We start from the raw sequence: 15877 nt of genomic DNA on the forward strand, positions 1-15877 counted from the left end.
CCTTCTCCAGTTCATTTAACAAATGAAGAAACTGAGGCAAACAGGGTGAAGTAACTTACCATGGGTCATACAGATAATCAGTTTCTGAGGCTCGATTTGAACTCAGATCTATCTTGACTCTACCCCTGGCACTCTATCTATTGTGTTACTTAGCTGCCCAACAGAGGAAGTATGTACACAGAAAGAACCATATATAGAAGCATACTTGATGAAATCATAAAAACAAAGTTTTAACAATAGATGCAATGAGTATTAACATCTAGCTTGTTCTCCTATTTAATATTGGATCCAACTCACTGTCAATCTGAACTATGCATATCAACGAATAAGTTATGTAGATTGTCCACCCAAATATATGTTGAAGTCAGGCTAACAGAATTCCTTTATCCTTGGTCTTCCCTAGGTGGATAATGGACCAAGTTCATTTGCACGATTACAGATAATTTCTAGGAGGCTTTGCAAACTCCTGGAGGCTTAATGCAATGTGCAGAGCATCTTTCACAAAAGAGAGCATTTGGGCAACCTCACCATCTACAGAGAATTTCTTTGACCAGCTTTTCTTTATAATAGCGGAAAACACTTTTGGTAAGCATATTTCTCTTTTCTGGCATCCCAAATGGGAGTTCAGTATTACAGATGTGGTCTGATCACTGTGGAACTGTCATCTCTCCCTTTCTGGACATTGGCCTTAACAGTGACCAGCTCAAGTCACCACCTTTCCATGATAGGGTGTGCACTGAGAGCTCAGATGGACAAAATAGCCAATAGGAGTATTTTTGTGATCATATATTTTCTTCAAAAAGTCACACTCTGAGACAGAATGCTTTGAAAGATTTGATCATAGGAGCCTAAAGTTGGAGCAGCTGAGTGATGCAGTGGATAGAGCAATGTCCTTGGAGTTAGGAAGTTCATATCTGGCCTCAGATACTTACTAGCTATGTGATTCTGGAGAAATCACTTAACCATGTTTGTCTCAATTTTCTCATCTGTAAAATGAACTGGAGAATGAAATGGCAAACCTCTCCAGTATCTTTGCCCCACAAAAAACCCAAATGATATCACAAAGAATTGAACATGATTGACCAACAATAACAACAACAAGGTTTGGAATTGTAAAGAACCTTAGATTTCATTTTACAGAAGTGGAACCTGAGGCACAGGAAGGCTAAACCATTAGCCTTACTGATCAGAGTTTAACTCTACAAGGTGTCCCAAAAGACTTTTTAAATTAATTTCAAGGTAGGAATCCTCCCCTCTCCCAAAGCTCTATAATTTAGAGTTTTGGAGAGTAGTCACCTGGGATACTAAGAAATGACCAATCATTCAGTCAAATATTTATTAAGTGCTTAGTATAGATCAGGCTTTGTGCTGGGGATACAAGGAAATACACACCTTCTATGACATAAAGGAACTTTTATTCTAGCGGGGGAGACAACTTGCACACAATTATTACACTAGAGATATATACAGTATAAGTGGGAGGCAGTCTCAGAGGGAAAGCACTAGCATTATGGGGACTGGCAAAAGACTTTCTGAGAAAGCAGATTTTAATTGAATTTTGAAGAAATCAAGGATAAGTGTAAGTGTTCCAAAATCACAGCTAGGACATGGAGATATTGTATGCATGGAGAAGGATTATATAGCCAGTGTGTCTCAGGGGTGATACTTGAATCCAGATCTTGATTCTAAGGACAATTGGGTGGTGTGGTCACAGGGGATAGAGTGCTGGGTCAGAAGTCATGAAGATATGAGTTCAAATCCAACCTTACACACTTATTGGCTGTTTGACCCTGCACAAAATCACTTAAACCTTAAACATCCTCATTTGTAAAAATAAATTGGAAATAGCAAAGTACTCCAGTATCTTTGCTAAGGAAACCCCCAAAAGAGAGAGACATGACTGAAAAACATGTGAACAATAACTATTTGATTCTAAGGCCAGCTCTATACAGTAAGCCACCGATGCTGTATTCTTCCTCATGTTTTACTTAAGCTGATTTTGATGTCCATGTTTGAGACCCTCTTTATAATCCTTTTTCTGGATCCACAAGTGTTAGTTCTCTTTCCATTGAACTCTGTTCTGAAGCTGTACTCTGAGATCGCCAAGACTGTCTGACCAGAACCTGAATGCTTTGCCCTTTGGTCTGTTACTCATGGTTAAGCTGAAGACTCTGTTCCATCTGAATTCCCCTAACTTGGGGGTGAGGTAGTTTGGTTTACTAATGCGGGATTCCAGGTAAGTTACAAGATTTTGGTTTCATTGCATAACTCACATAAAGTGTGTATGTTTCCCAATCTTTTTTTCCATCAGCTCTCTCTTGCATGGGTTTTTCCCCCTCTTCTCTCTTTCCTAGCTTTGTTTCCTGGTGTGCCAAGGTTTTCTGCTAAACCCCTTAACACTTTCAGCTCTCATGACATTCTCCAACATTGGCCTTTTTTCTTATAGATTTCATTGATATCTGCTTGAGCTCCTTAGATGTTGAACAGGGACTTTCTGCACATGCTTTTTAGAAAACTTTGTGTGCAGTTTCATCATCCAATTTGTAATAAGTGATTATACCAGATAATAGTCATAATAATGGAGAAAGAAGCTCAGCTCATTTTTATTGCTCTGAGTATGATGAGTTTGGTAACTCAGGTGACTTTGTCCCAGGTTTTTCAGGGAGGAAACATTTCTTTTTATCCAAGCAGATGGAGAGTTGGAAGGTAGCAAGCCAGAGTGATGTCAGAAGGTCAAATGCAAGCCAAAACATGGCAGCTCGAGCTCCTGGAACTGAATGTACACACTCCAGTTGGTCACCTGATTCCAGGGGGTCACTGGGGCTGCCAGAAATGTTTGCCAGCAACATCTCCCTTATTCAGCTCCTCTTTATTAATGACTACAGAGCTGAGCTGAGACCTCACCATCAGGGAGCAGTACCAGGCTCAGTATTCAGAGCATTTTTGCTTGCTCATATTAATTACCTCTTGTGAAATGTCCCTTAGTCAGCCATGACATACTTCATATGTTCAAGATAGAACAATGTTATGTCACATGAGGAACAATGGACAGAGGATTCACTGAGCTGAGGTAAGATATCTGTTCTTCCCCAACCAGAAATGACAATTTTGTCTCCCTTGGGGCTGTTCAAAGTCTTTCTTAGGACACATGCAACTTACATTATTGTAGCCATTATGTTTATTATTCTCCAAGTCCTGCTTTCTTTGCTCTTCCATCACGTCAGATAAGTCTTCCTATGTTTCTCTGCTCACATTCACAATTTATTATTGTTCAGTCATTTTATTTGAGTTTGATTCTGGCCCCATTTGGAGTTTAATTGGCAAAGAGCCTGAAAAATTTGCCATTTCCAGCTCATTTTGCAGCTGAGGAAATTGATTGCCCAAGTTGGATTTGAACTCATGAAGAAAAATCTTCCTGACTCCAGGCCCAGCATTCTATCCACTACACCACATAGCTGTGTCTTTGTTTATCATAGCACATTAATAATAATTACTAAAACTTAAATATCCCTTTAAGATTTATAACACATTTTATTCATATTATACAATAATACTTCTTTATATTCATAGGTCACAATTTGTTTGGCCCCTCCCAAGTTGTTGGACATCCCCTTCTTTTCAGGGCTGTTTTTGAGTTTTTTTGTTTTTTTTTTTTGCCATGAAGAATGCTGCTATGAATATTTTGATGTGCATAATACATTTCTTTCTTTCTTTGATAACCCTGAGATATATGCCCAATATAGTATCATTGGGTCAAAGGGTAGGAAAAATTTGATTTCTTTCCTGGCCTAGTTACAAAATGTTTCCAGAATTATTGGACCAAGACATAGCTTTTTATGCATCTGTGTACCTGTGTTTCTATCCTCAGGTAAGAAGTGAATGTTTTTCTTTTCTAGTTTGTTAAATGTGAAGTCATAAGATCATAGATTAAGTGCTCGATAGAACCCCCGAGGTTATGAATTATTTGATAGATGAACCAAGGCCCTAAGGTCACAGAGGTAGTATATGACAAAGCCTGAATATGAATCCAGTTTTTTATACTCCAAACCCAGTAATCTTTAGGTTTGTACTACCATGCTTTTGCTTCTGCTTGATATAAATGTGAACAAAACAGGGCTATGACAGTAGAGTATACAGTAGAGTGTATGATACACATACATGCATATCTATCTGTCCTCTAGGAATTATCTTAGCTAAATTTTAAGAGGGTAAGTTGGCTGAATATTTATACCAACATCAAAAAATAAGGAATAGTTAAAATGTTGAACATTGTATATCATATACACACATATAAACAAGGCATGTCTATATACATAACGTGTGTGCATGTGTATGTGAATGTTTTTTCCTCATCCTGAATCTGTCTCCACTAGGGGTAGCTTCCTTCTTCTATTAGTGAGTCTTTCCGGTATCTCCATTTAGAGAAGTGACCCACATTGGCCAAAATTTGCTCCTGTGTTTCATGTTCAATCTCATTCTGCATCATCCAAGTTTCCCTGTGGTCTTTTCACTCTTGAGCCTCTTTCCTCTGAAATACCAATCCCCATCTCCCATTGGTGAGTTCCTTCTAGAGCCCCCAGTTTGGAAAGAGACTTCATTCTTCCCTCAGCCCTGCTTTTAATTTTTTGGACTTTGATGCTATTCTCACCTATCATCTTTATCTTGGAATTTCCCTCAGTTCTTTGAGCCTCTTTACCTTGGTACCTTCATTTGGTTCTGTGACCTTTTTTTTTTTTAACCTGGAATATTCTTCTGCCATGCTGGCACTCTTTTTCCCCGTTGATAATTTCCTTTCATTCCCCACCTGATTCTAATTCTGATTTTATTTTTTTCAATAGTTTATTTTTCTAAGTACACATAAAAATAGCTTTCAACATCATTTTTTGTATAACTTTGTGTTCTAAATTTTTTTTCTCCCTCCTTTACCTCCTTCCTTTTCAACACAGCAAGCAATCTGACATAGGTTAAATATATTCTGCTTCTGATTTTACAAATGTTGATATGACACTCCCACAGGGATATTTTCTCCTACCATCTTCTCACAAACTTTTTAGCTTTCTTTTTGTGTTTTCTATGCCTGTTAGAATGTAAATTCCTTGAAGGCAGGGATTATTTTTCTTTTTGCCTTATATTTTATTATTTAACAAAGGACCTTGCATATAGTAAGCACTTATTAAATGCATGTTGCCTTGAGACCAAAACAGGAAAATAGTTATACAGATTTCCCTTTCAGACACTTTCAAATTTAAGGAAAAATCAGCCATTACACAACACAGGATCATAGTATTGCAGATATAGAAATGAAAGGAACTTCAGAGATTAATTAGTTCATTATTTCATTTTTCATATGAGAAAATAAAGACTGGGAGAGTCCTAAATCATATATAAGCAAGGATTCCAACCCAAGTTCCCTGACTCCAAATATAATGTTCATTCCACTGTAGCATGCTGTTTTCCTAGACATAAAATAACATTTTAATTCCCATTATTATTCAGTAGGGTAAAAGTGCTTGTTATGAGAGAAGACCTAAATTTCTGTATAAGGCTAAGATGTAGAAGTATAATACTTTTCTTCCTTTGCTTTCTCATTGTCAGTATAGTAATAACACCTAATCCTAGTCTCCTACTTCCTTGGTTAGGGAATTTTTTCCCCTAGATTTTGATTTTGAAGAGAGAGAAATGATCTGATTCTTCAGATCATAGAATCTGTGTTAATGGGTAGAGGAATTCCATTTGGAAGATGTTGAGCTTGAGAGGCCAATGAGAGCAACAAGTAGACAATGGCCATCAGGCAGTTGAAGATGGAGAACTAGAGTTCAGGAAAGAGATTAATGGTGGAGATTACAATGATAATATTTGAGGGGTAGCTGGATGGTACAGTGTATACAGCAGCAGCCCTGGAATCAAGAGGACCTGAGTTCAAATCTGCCTCAAACATTTAATACTTCCTAGCATGTGTGACCCTGGGCAAGTCACTTAACCCCAACTGCCTCAAATAAAGGGGGAAAAAAGGCTGAGCTGTGATCACCAAAGTTGTTTCTTAATCCCCAATTGCCTCAAAAAGGAGGAGGAGTGGGAAGGATTGATCACCAAAGTTTTCTTCAAGTTTGGCAAACATTTCTGAGAGTTTTTGGAGCCTTTCTATTCCTAATTTCCATGATTATTCCCAAAAATTCATGTTCTTCATAAGGGCCAATAAGCACATATTAGTTGCCTATTACATTATGTATTAGGATAGTTATCAGGAGAAACAATACATGTCATGTTTTTTGGGTATAATCTGCTTGGCTTTTTCTGTTTTTGAAATTAGTCTTATTATTTTGATACATACACACATACATATATAGTATATATATATAGTAAGAGGGAGTATCATATAATAATATTGTCTCATGTTTATACAGGGTTTCAGGTTTGTAAGGCACTTTATATAATATCTCATTTGATTCTCACAACAACCTTGCTAAGTGGATATTATATAAGAATGATTTATTATCATCCTCCCATTTTATAGTTGAGGAAACAGACTTAGATTAAAGTAGCTTATTTAAGGTCAAACAGACAGTACCTGAGACAATTTTCGAAACGCATGTCTTTCTGACTCCAAATTCAATACTCTACTCATTAAACTATAGCTACCTCGGAGTATATGGCAGGATATCAATTTTACAAGAAGAGTTGGATTCAAATCCTGTCTCATACATATGTAGCACTTTCTTGGGTCTACTTTTGCTTTACCTTTTGGGACTATTCTCTTCTTGGCATAAAGACAGCAAATTATCATGACTGATTTGGGGTATGAAGGAGAAGAAAATGTCCTCTTTCATCTCTACTGCCTTCTGATAGAGAGACAAAGGAAAGAGAAAGGGAAAGAAGAATTCTCTAAGGGCCAGGTGGTTCCTTCATAGACAGCTTTCCTTTCTGGTAGTAGAAGTCACAATTCTTAGAGTTTTTGATGGACTCCATAGTTAACAAATCTGCTTTTTTTTAAAGGATCCCAGTGGTATGGCCAATCTTTGGCCATCCAATGACATGATGACCTCTAATTCCATCAAGAAAATTTATTCATATCTCCTAAAAGGCTACAAGATGAAAAATTTTCTTATTTTTATTTAAGACATGAATAACTCTTTGACTCTGTTTCCTGTGTCTAATTCTGGATTATTTCAGCTGGATTTGGGAAAAATCAATTTTTCAAAGATGTCTTAATAAATTCTTCTCAATACATTGATTTTCTCCAGAGTTGTTGGCACCCTGCAAATCAACTAGTGACAATTTTGATCTCTTTGCCTAAGTTCCAATTTTGAATAGCTCTCTGGTAACTGGGGCAGTATTAGGTATTATCCTTTTAAGCAGCAATGTTATTGTTTTATACTAATGAGTCTCAGCAAATAACTTAGCAGTTATTTAAAAATATGAAAATTAACATGAGGATTACCATAGTTATGAAATTGGAGATTACATTATCCTCCATATATATGGTTGTATAAATCAATAACAACAACAACAACAAAAATCTTAAAGGTTACTACATATTTTGGTTTTTATAAAAAGCCTGCCCCAATCCAAGTCAAATCAACTAACATTTTTATTAAGATCTAAGTACTAGATGCTGTGCTAAGTACTGGGGATAAAAGGAAAGGCAAAAGATATTCTCTTTCCTCAAAGATCTCATAGACTAATAGGGAGAGAGGCTGCAACAATATGCAAAAAAGGAAAACAAAAAACCTCCAAAAACTATGTACAATTAGGATATATACAAAATAAATTGGAGGTAGAGAGAGAAAGTACTAGCATTAAGGGGAGAGAGGCTTCTTGAAGATAGAATTTTAATTTTGCCCAAAGACATTAAAGAAAAGTGATGTGAACTGCCAAATCCTGTTCATATAGGGTAATATGAAATTTAGTCTATTGTTAATTCATCCATCCTGTTACCAATCTGGTTAGTATTTTTAAATATAGTCCCAACAACTTGTGAGACAACTTGATGAAAACAGCTTTCCTAGACTGTCTTGATTGGTATATCTTTTTTTTTTTAAATAGCTTTTTATTTACAAGATATATGCATGGATAATTTTTCAGCATTGACAATTGCAAGACCTTTTGTTCCAACTTTTCCCTTCCTTGCCCCCACCCCTTCCCCCAGATGGCAGGTTGACTAATACCTGTTAAATATGTTAAAGTATAAGTTAAATACAATATATGTATACATGTCCAAACTGTTGTTTTGCTGTACAAAAAGAATCGGACTTTGAAATAGCATACAATTAACCTGTGAAGGAAATCAAAAATGCAGGTAGACAAGAATAGAGGGATTAGGAATTCTATGTAGTGGTTCATAGTCATCTCCCAGAGTTCTTTTGTTGGTTGTAGCTGGTTCAATTCATTACTGCTCTATTGGAACTGATTTGGTTCATCTCATTGTTGAAGAGGGGCACGTACATCCAAATTGATCATCATATAGTATTATTGTTGAAGTATATAAAGATCTTCTGGTTCTGCTCATTTCACTCAGCATCAGTTCATATAAGTCTCTCCAGGCCTTTCTGAAATCCTCCTGCTGGTCATTTCTTACAGAACAATAATATTCCATAATATTCATATACCACAATTTATTCAGCCATTCTCCAATTGATGGGCATCCACTCAGTTTCCAGTTTCTTGACACTACAAAGAGGGCTGCCACAAACATTTTTGCACATGTGAGTCCCTTTCCCTTCTTTAAGATCTCTTTGGGATATAAGCCCAGTAGTAATATTGCACAGTTTAATAACTTTTTGAGCATAGTTCTAAATTGCTCTTCAGAATGGTTGGATGTATTCACAATTCCACCAACAATGTATCAGTGTCCCATTTTTCCCACATCCCCTCCAACCTTCCGCATTATCTTTCTTGGTCATTCTAGTCAATCTGACAGGTGTGTAGTGGTATCTCAGAGTTGTATTTCTGATTTTTCTGATTAATAATGACTTGGAGCATCTTTTTATATGGCTAGAAATAGTTTCAATTTCTTCATCTGAGAATTGTCTATTTATATCCTTTGACATTTTTGATTGGTATATCTTTAGGCAGATCTGGGAGCTGGTCTACTACCTGACTCCCTGACCCTTCTTCTTCAGTTTGCACCTTTGCAACCTCCAAGACCACTCTTTGCTATCTCCTCAGGACTAAGCCCACTATAAGACTCTCTTTCTCTCCCTCATAGTGTCTTCTCTCTAATGATACCTTCTCCTTACTCCAGACTGACTCTGGTCAGTCTAACCTGCCAGTCAAATGGCTTTTACCCACCTCATGAAGTATTTCCTTTCTCCTGGTTAATTGTGAGTTCTCCTGAAGGCACTTGTCTTTTTCCTTTTGTAACTTGATGCTCTCCTAACTCTATTTCATATTTACCATTCCTGGTGTCTATTGTATCCCTTCATTTTGTATGTAGCCCTTTCCCCTAACTAAGCATACCTTCTGTCAAGGGGAAAAATCATTGTGAATTTGTCACGAATTTATTTTGAACTAAGGATTGCTATGCCACCACATCAAAAAGAAATGAAAAAGACAGTTGAACTCCTTTAGCCCCAGGTAACTTTTAATGGAACTTACAACAAGGATTGAGCTGCTGGGGATGACTGGAATTTACCATCTCACTTTCATCTGAAAAACCAAACTGTCCAGAGTTAAAATTCCTCTGGGTTCCTACAACACATAGATCCCCTGAACATTTTATACTTTGCCCCAGCAACTGGTGGCCTAGACCATGCCAATTGAAGGTACAGATCAAAATAATGAGTTCCTGTATTACGTAGGGGCAACTGGAATTTCTCTGTAATACACAGGAGAATCCAAATGGAGTTCTGAATTCACCTCTTATGAAGACCATCAGGTTGGTTTAAAAAGAAATTATTTTAAAATTCAGAATATCTTCAAAGAGGGGCTCCCCTCCTGGTATTAATAGAAATACACGTTTAATTACTGCAGTCATAAAATAAAATCATATCAAAAATTATTACTCATCCCATACAGTTCATACACCATTGTAAAGGTGTCATTATATACATACATACATACATACATACATAATACATACACATAGGCATTTTCTATGAAACAAGACTATAAATGTAAACCACTTGATGTCATTTATTTGGTTTTGTAAAAACAAAATGTTTGATGAGCACTGCAGGGGAAGCTAGGGTCAGAGAAACAATATTTATTTAATAAATTGGATACTTCGTAGGTGATAATAGAGGGGTTTTTATGATATTCAGATGGCACATATTTACTACTGTGACTGTGTATATTGTTATCTTCATTCTTGAAGAGGACCAAAATGACATCACTGTGTTACAGTTGAGTTACAGTGTGTCCGACTATGGCTGATCAGACCAAAGTGAGCTCAGCTACAGGTCTGACACAAATAGTCCCCATCAACATTTGGGATGGCTTCTCTAATTCTGCATATCTTCTATTTCTTCTGAGCTTATTCAATTCTGCTTTGCTCAGAGAGCACAGCACCTTCTCTGTACTAACTTCTTTGAACTAACTACTATGACTATTATCTAGCCCTTATGTTGTGCGTTAAAGTTGTACAGAGTGTCACAAATAGCCAATATAAAGTATTTCCAGAAAATTCACATGAGGCAGAGAAAATATTCTGTGAAAAGGCAGAAGCATATTCCCACACAAAATCCCAAAGCTGGGTGTTGGCGTTGCTAGTGTTAGGGTGAGGATGTGTGTGTATTTTAAGGGAAACATCAAGAAGGGTGTTTGGTTGTGATGGATGTGGAAACCTTTTTAGTTCTCTTTGATGTTGGCAGGAGTGCAACAACAGCCCTTTTGGGATTTGTCTGGGGACCTGATGTTTGGAAAAGGATGCATGCCCTTTATCTCTTATATGATCCACAGAATTAGCGATGCCAGATTATTGCTTCCTGGATAGGATTAGTTCCACTTCCTTTCTATGACTGGCATTCCTAGTGGACTAGCTCCCACCCTGGAAAAGGGCTACAGACACGTGTATCCTGGACAGCTGGTGTTGAGAGTATTTCCTCCTAATTGTTTGAAAGAAAGCTCAGGGGGAAATTATGGAAAAAGCCACCAGGGCAAAGGAAGGTTATGGGATGCTCTGAATGCTCTCCATCAATATAGATGGAGGCAAGCTTCATGGCTTAAGAACTCCTATTTTTTTAGGACTGGCATTATGCTTTAATAGAAAGAGAGTTAGATTTAGAGTTGCAGGGTTATTAGGAAGATATTCAACTCAAAACTTGAGTTTCCTGGGATTGGCTACCAAAAGTTCAATGTATTCTGGGCTTCTGTATCCCTAAAGCAGCAATTTATCAGCCCCCATCAAAATGTTTACCATTAATTAATAACCAGAAGAGATAATTAGCTCAAAGCAAAGGCATTTACTAAAATGGTAAAAAAGAAAAAATAGCAACAATCATGTTCCCCATTAATTTATCCATTTAAATACTTAGCATCAGTGGGCATAATAGTGCACAAAGGTGCAAATAAGGAAGCACATGAGTCTAGAGCACATGTATGAAGGAAAATGGATGTACTTTGTATAGCCAAGATATGTATGAAGCGTAATGTCCCATGCCTCCAATGTTGAATAGCTACTAACACCTTCATTTGGCTCCTACTAGCATTGTCTAGCCTCTGTCACATACAGTGTCATCGAATGCTGGTCTTATGGCAGATGCTTGGGGCTGATCTTCATGTCCTCTATCCTCTGGCTCAGCGAAATGATAAGCTGGGTATTGCTATGTTCTTTTAGAATGAGCAAGAACCTTTCCCTGCATTGAACTCCAAGTAGGATGTAATACAGGAACCAGGTGGAGCCGAAGAGCAGGATGTATCAGGAAATTTCTTTCTGGAAGATTCAGTTCCTGGAACTCTCAACAGGAACTCTTAAACTTGGAGTTATTCACAAGATAACTCTCCAAGTTGGTGGTGCTCCAGAAATTCTCTGCTAGAAGGCTAGATTCTGAGATCATGCTATCTAGAGAATTCTTTCCATGGCCAGTTGGGATTTGGGATGGTTGCTGAAACCAAGTTCTGTTAGATAGAGGTGGATTAGGAAGGTATCACTAGCACCAGAGTAGCAATAGAATTTCCTCTGAGCAAGAAGGGAATGTGGAGAGAATGGAAAGTATGGAGTTTAGAGGGGAGTTGAGGGAACTGAGATGCTTAGTGAAGTAGAAGGCTAATCAGGGGCTGCAAGAGTGAGGAGTGAAGGTGAGATGGAAAAGGGGATATAAGAGATACTAAATCTTTGTTAGTCAATTTTCATGTTCATTACTTAGCATACCTAGCATAAGGTCATGTACTCATAAGAAGAGAATAGTTATTGTTTCATTGAATTGACCTGAATCAATTAGAATAGATTTCGATTAATGAGTAACTAAGAATGGACCATAACTTTGTAATGGATGAAGCCAGTTTGATTTTTGAGCTATTCTTTAGTAACTGAGAGGGGTAGCTAGGTGGTGCCATAGTGCATAGAGTCCTGAGCCTAAAGTCAGGAAAACAGTTTCCTAAGTTCAAATCAGACCTCAGACACTTACAAGCTACATGACCCTAGGCAAGTCACTTAACTCTGTTTGAGTCAAGTCACTTAACCCTGTTTGCTGCCATTTTCTTATTTTAAAATGAGCCAGAGAAGGAAATACTCCAGTATCTTTGCCAAAAACAAACAAACAAACAAACAAATGGGGTCACATAGAGTTGGACATGAGTGAAAAAGTAACAAAATAATGACAGCAAACAGCTAGTAAGAGGGAACAGCTTAGGAATAGGCAAAAAGGAACTGAATGGAGCAGGAGGAAGGGTTCATAATTAATAGGTCAGGAATAGTGGAATGTCAGTAATAGCTTCTGGAATGGTGGTTAATCAATCATTGGAAAGATAGGCAATGGCCTCAATGATAAGCATAGAGGCTAAATAGATAGGCTAGAGGGCTAGATCGGGAAATCAGGGAGTAGCTAAGGGATAGGAAATCAGAGTGAGACTGAGAAGCAGACTTAGTGGGAAAGATGAGAAGATAGAGGTTGAGAACCTTGAAAGATAGAATTTTGATGAGAGAAGAGGAAAAAGGTTCTCCGAGAGAGTAACAGTAAGAACAAAGGTTTGGTATGTACAAAAATATGTGTAAAGAATTGTGAGGAGACCAATTTGGCAGGAAGATTTATATGATGATGGAGTGGGAAGTAGGAGGTTGGAAAGGGGCCTTGAATACCAGGCTAAGAAGTTTGAATTTTATTCTGTAGACAACAGAAGCCACTGAAAAATTTTGAGGAGGGGATGCAATGTGATGAAAACAGTGTTTTAAGAAGAATAATCTGTTGGTCATGTACAGAATGGGTTGATATTTGGCAATATGAGGAAAACAAAGAGCTGTCAAAGTAATGGAACCCACTGCTATTTAATAACATCAAGACACCGCGACTAGAGTACTGGGCTCAGTTTTGGGAAGGATATTGATAAGTTGACTGTCCAAAGGAGAATCTCAGGAGAACTACAGAACATGATAATCAGTTGAAGTTATTGGGGCTATTTAGCTCAGAGAAGACTGAGGGGGAGACATGATTGCTGTCTTTAAGTATTTGAAGGATTTTCAAGGGGATTAAGCTTGTTTTGTTAGCAGAAGGCAGAGCTGAGACCATTGACTGAAAGGTATATAAAGGGAAATTTAAGCTTGAGGTACTGAAAAACAGTGTAATAAAAAGTAGAATGGACTTTTCTAGGGAAGTAGTGAATACACCTTTACTAGAAGTCTTCAAGCAAAAACTGGATCACCACTTGTCAGGTATATTGTAAAGTAAGGATTCTTAAATTTTTTTTTCACTCACAATCCCCTTTCATCTGAGAAATTTTTATGCTACTCTGGGTATATAGGTATATAAAATAGGTATGTAAATCAAACATTTATTGATAGATCATAATTTCGCAATCCTCACATTTAGTTATTTGACCCCCATGTGGGATCACAAACTACAGCTTAAGAAACTTTACTATAAGATTATAGGGCATTCTTGAATAAATTTGAGATGGAATAAATGGCTTCTGGGGTTCCTTCCCACATTGTCATTCTTTATTCCTATAACTACAAAATAACAACCTGAAGATTAAGCTGTGGACAGGAGAAACCTTGAGAGTTTAGGTCAGGGATCCCTGGGGAAAGATGGTTTGGGGAAGCAAGCTGTCATTGATTCCCTTCACTACCTGCCACAGTTCGGGGCCTGCTTTCATGGAGAGCTCTACATCTCCTCCTCTTATCAACAGTGAATCCCCAATAGCTTTCCCCTTCCCTGAGATGTTCAAAGAGAAGTAAAGCAGGAACATACCATACACTCTATTGGTTTAATGTTCTGCTTTGGCTTGTCTACATGGTCTATCTGTTCTAATGCACTGTTACACTTATAAAAACTTTCTCTACTTCAAAGAATAAATCTTTTTCCAGGCATAAGATCAAAGTTAAAAGCTCAAAGAATATTGGGTTCCAGTGTGAGAAATTTCCAAACAACCCATCCTTATTGTTTTTATACCTACCAAAAGAATATTATGGGAAAAGCCCCTCTCTTTAAAAAAAAAATTTCCAAGGGGTCACAGTCACAATACAGCAAACCAAACATTCCCCAAGTTGAGACAGCAAATGATCAACTCTTTTAGAAAGCTGCTTGTGGGGGCTGGATTTGGAGGGAAGGGAAAAAGACAGTTCTGTTTTTAATAGCAGAAAAGTAGTCAGACAGGAGGCGCCGTGCTATCTTTGTCCCCAAGCATAACAATGTTCAATATAAAACAACAGCCCCACACAGATGATGACTTATAGGCATGCTCTGAGGCTGCCTGGGGATCCAATTCCGAGGCAAATGTGCCTTTCTTTCTGGCCTCTGACTTCTAACATGTGAAAGAGCTCAAGTTCTCCTTCCGCCCACCACGTCATTAATTTGTTTGGGGTCCAACTTACCCATTAGGATGAGAAGTGTAGTTGCTAGTTGATATATCTCTGTTAGAGAAGATTAAATTCAGTATTTCTTTGGAGAACTCAAGTGGTATGTAGGCATTCATTGACTGGTCTACACTGACTGGAAAAACTGCTATTCCCTTGCTTCAAAACTTCCAGGCTCTCTATTACCTATAGGACAAAGAAATTCTCCAGGTTGGTATTTAAGGTAGTTTAATTTGATGGAAAGAACCTTTGGTTTGAGTAAGAGAACCTGGGTTTAAACCTCAGTTTTGTTCTTTACTTGGTGTGTAACGTTGGGCACATTATTTAGTTCTGGGTTTCAGCATTTTCATCAGTCCAACTGAAGGACTAAATGGTTAGATTAGATGGTCTTGAAGGATCCTTCCCACTCTACACTGTAACCTTATGATCCCATCCAGAGTCTAAATCCAATCTCTTTTTCTAGTGATGTATCTTCCATACTATTTCCCTTTGTGAACTCTATGTCCTAGACAAGCTGGCTTACTAAAAGTCCCTAGACTGCCATTTCAATTCTCCCTTTCTGAAACCTTCATTGCAGAAGGAGAGTGGGATGGGAGAGGACCAAGGATCACTTAGACTAATTTTTTTCATTTCATGGGTTGTCATGGCCAAATAATTAATTTCCTTGTGGCCAGCCTATTGGTAATAACCTTCTCTATATCTAACTGGGTTGATCCTCAAATAATAGACACAATTTTTTGCCTTGACTCTACCTAAAGCCTTTGAGAAGGTTGTCTCCTCCGCACCAGGATGGGATATTGGAGAAGGATTTGTGGAGAATTCTACATGTTTCAAGTCAATTCAGTTAAATAAAAATATATTTAGTACTTGATATACTTGTGAGTTGAATTGAAATAATAGCCTCATGCCATTTGAATTATAGGTATAAAT

The 15877-nt window shown here is 37.6% G+C and overlaps 1 long non-coding RNA gene across 1 annotated transcript in view; it reads right to left on the bottom strand.

Annotated features, from left to right (window-relative positions):
- Positions 1-15123, bottom strand: part of LOC127548690 (uncharacterized) — a 35199-nt gene extending 20076 nt beyond the window's left edge. Inside the window, exon 1 of the long non-coding RNA XR_007950451.1 lies at positions 14966-15123. This is a non-coding gene — a long non-coding RNA (uncharacterized LOC127548690). The remainder of the gene's footprint in view (positions 1-14965) is intronic.
- Positions 15124-15877: the final 754 nt, after the last annotated feature.

This window comes from Antechinus flavipes, chromosome 2 (genome assembly GCF_016432865.1).
Source record: "Antechinus flavipes isolate AdamAnt ecotype Samford, QLD, Australia chromosome 2, AdamAnt_v2, whole genome shotgun sequence".
Classification (NCBI taxonomy): Eukaryota; Metazoa; Chordata; class Mammalia; order Dasyuromorphia; family Dasyuridae; genus Antechinus; species Antechinus flavipes.